Source organism: Mastomys coucha, unplaced genomic scaffold (genome assembly GCF_008632895.1).
Source record: "Mastomys coucha isolate ucsf_1 unplaced genomic scaffold, UCSF_Mcou_1 pScaffold8, whole genome shotgun sequence".
NCBI classification, from domain to species: domain Eukaryota; kingdom Metazoa; phylum Chordata; class Mammalia; order Rodentia; family Muridae; genus Mastomys; species Mastomys coucha.
The window spans coordinates 24,402,353-24,405,671 of NW_022196914.1; positions in this window are offsets into that span (position 1 = coordinate 24,402,353).

Sequence of the window (3,319 nt, forward strand, 5' to 3'; positions counted from 1 at the left end):
AACTCAGAAATCTGCCTGTCTCTGCCTCCCAAGTGCTGGGATTAAAGGCATGCGCCACCACCGCCCAGTAAAAGTAAGTTTCTAAGGCAATAGTAACATACAAAATATGTTCTGGTTTCTTGGGGCCTTGTTTGTCAATACTAGAACAGACTCTCTATTACTATCTATCTATCTATCTATCTATCTATCTATCTATCTATCTATCTCTCCATCCATCTCTATGGAGATAAAGGTACATAGATATATGTGTATGTATAAACAGAAAGTATGAGCTAAGAGAACACAAAGCATTCTTGACAAGTAGGTCTGCATGACTTTGGTCCTGCAGTAAGATGTCATTGCTAATGAGATGTAAACAAAGATCTCTTTGGATTCTGATATACAGTTTATATCTCTCAAAGAATTTTTAAAAGAAGTTTAGAAAAAAATTAAATCTGCACACCAAAGAAATGTGGAGTAGGAGAAACATGTGAAGAATATGTCATCAAGTACTTATTGAGTTTGAGGGGGACAGATTAAAAACAAGGCCTTAAGGCTGTCTATTCAGAAATACTGACACAAAAAATCCATTCTGATTTTCCAGTTTTCTTTTATTAGCATGCTGTCTCTGTCATATCTGTGAAGGCTGACTCACTTTTCCTTCAATAGCTTCCTTCCACTATTGGTCAAAATGAAGAGAGCAACTGCTGGTGTGGTACCCAACCCTTGCTGATTCATCCACAATACAACCCAACATTTGAGACTTCCAACTTTATGGCAAAAGAGAAAAAAGAATGTAATAGTCAGAGGTCTAGGACATCTGCTCCAAGATTGTGCATCCACCAACTCTCAACAATATGATCATCTAAATAATAACTGTACACCAGCAGACAATCCAAGGTAAATGAGGGGAAATCTCACAAGGCTCTACTCCTAGAAGAAGAGGTATAGGAAATCAATAGCTTCCATTAGAAGGAGGATCAATCTTTTCCAGAAATGTTACCCCTAATGGGTAGTTTAGTCTGAAGTTTTTAACCCTAAATTCATAGACACCTGAACAAACTAAATGGACTCATTAGGTTATGTTTGTATATGTGTGTGGGTTGCTCTCTGTGTGTAACAATGATAGTTTAAAAGAAAATAGTAGTGGAAGGGTGGAGAGAGCTGTTAGAGATAACACACACATAATTTGTGTGTGAGATTCTAAAAACAATTTTTAAGAAGACTTTTTAAAAATGTCTCTGAAAAATAACCCTCTATAAATGCAATATCTCAGTCTTTTATTTATCTCCTGATGTTTTTGCAACATATTTCTGTATTTTCTTATTTGTTTTTTAAGAAGATAAACTTACTATATCCTAATTAACTTACAAGCAAAAACATCACACAGCAGGCATTCAAACACTTGTACACTCCCAAATTCTCTGTGAAGAATCAGTTAGAATGGATTTTCTAGGGCAAAGAAGCTTCACTTAGGGTTTACATGTTTACTATCCATGACATATTTATTTTCTGTGGTTCTGGCTACTTCAGTATTCTCCAAATTGGATTAACATTTTCATAGTTGATGAGTGTATTTACCCCTTTGTTATTTTCTTTCGGCTTTGCTGGCTATATGCATACCACAGAGTGTTAATTTTTTACTTTCTATCAGATAATATTTCTTCTTAAAAATGTTTAATAGTTTCTAATTATGATCATTAAGAAATCTGACTGTTTCCTACACGAGCCAACCTCATTAAGTGTCTATCTTACAGACTCAGTGCTGTTTCACTTAACTAGACTTAATCTTTCTGTATGTAGATTATTAAGAGCTCAGATTGACAAGTTTCTTCTCTCCCTTTCTTTGACATTTTGTATCATCAGGATGACTATATAGTTTTATATTAATCAGTAGGTTTATATTGTATATTACCAGATATAATTATTTGACCTCGTCTTTAAAAATAACTATCCCCATGTCAGCTTCTGTTCAGCCCATTAAAGAGGATTTTTCAAAGTCTTTAGATATAATTTTGTTTGTATCTAAAGGAATTCCTAACCTTAGGGAATATTTGGTGAGATGTTTTAGAAAAATATGTTCTTTAACCCAGCCAGGAATGAGGAGTTCCTAGAATATTCTATTCTGTGACTCTTCAAGCTAAGTGAAGCATCATTGTTATATAGCATTGGTACTTACCACTCTTAGAAATAAACACCCCTTACAAATAGACACAATGTATTAATTTCTGAGCAGAGAATGTTTCTGCACAACCGCTGGCTAATTAGTCAAGGAGTATTACCATGGCAACTGGGAAGTATCTCTATGAGGAACCATAGGAATTCAGCAGATGCTAAACAACCAAGGGCATCTTTCCAGATGACAATGGCAATCATACAAATCATACAAATTCAGTTTTCAAAACAGTCCATTTTTTTAATGGTAGGCATATCTTCACAAAAAATCTGAAAGAAGGTATAGAAATTTCCCACATACACCTGCACCACACTTGCACATGACCAATATCCTTCATCAGAGTGCTGCCTTGCTTAGGACTGATGATCCATTATTAACATACCACTGAAACCCAAGCTTTGGGGTTTACATAAAAAGTCATTAGTTGCTCTATATTGTATAGGGTTACACATCAATCTGCAAGTCTTTCTTTCTTTCTTTTTTTTTTTTTTCAGAAAAAGTAACACTGTGTCTAGATGGGCTTATATTGTAGGGGGAACTTGCCAAACAACTGAAGATGTCAAGGTAACACAAAGTTGGAAGTAGCAAAGAGGTGTGGGGAATTTTACAGTTCTTATATGAAATTGTTTTGAAAGCTATATAGTTTAAGCTATGGCACAACATTATGTAATAAATGATACATTAGTACAGAAAAGGAACACATACAACATGTAGTGAATCCTAGGAAAGCAGAGTGGTGAAAAGAAAAGTAACCATAGGCTAGCAGTTCATTTAAATATTAAAGATACATATTAGAAGTTCAATAACTCTAGGTTGTTTTTCTCCCATTTTTAGGGGTGTGACGTGTGTTTTATGGTCAATAATTGTAGTAGTTATTCTTGCTATTGTGACAAAATAGCAGGAATGAAGCAAATGAGCAGGGGAAGGGTTTATTTTGTATTAGAGTTTGAGGAAAAACTACCTAGAATGGCAGAAGAGGAGCTTGAGGAGATCAACTAGTCCTATTGCTCTAGTAAGGAAGATGATCAGATGCACATCGGTACTTACTTTCTCCTTTCTGATCGGTGTGATACCACAGTCCTGGTGATGCTCCCATGCCTATTGGTAGTGTGTCCTCTGAAAACACCATCACAGACACACCCACAGGCTTGTCTCCTCTGTGAA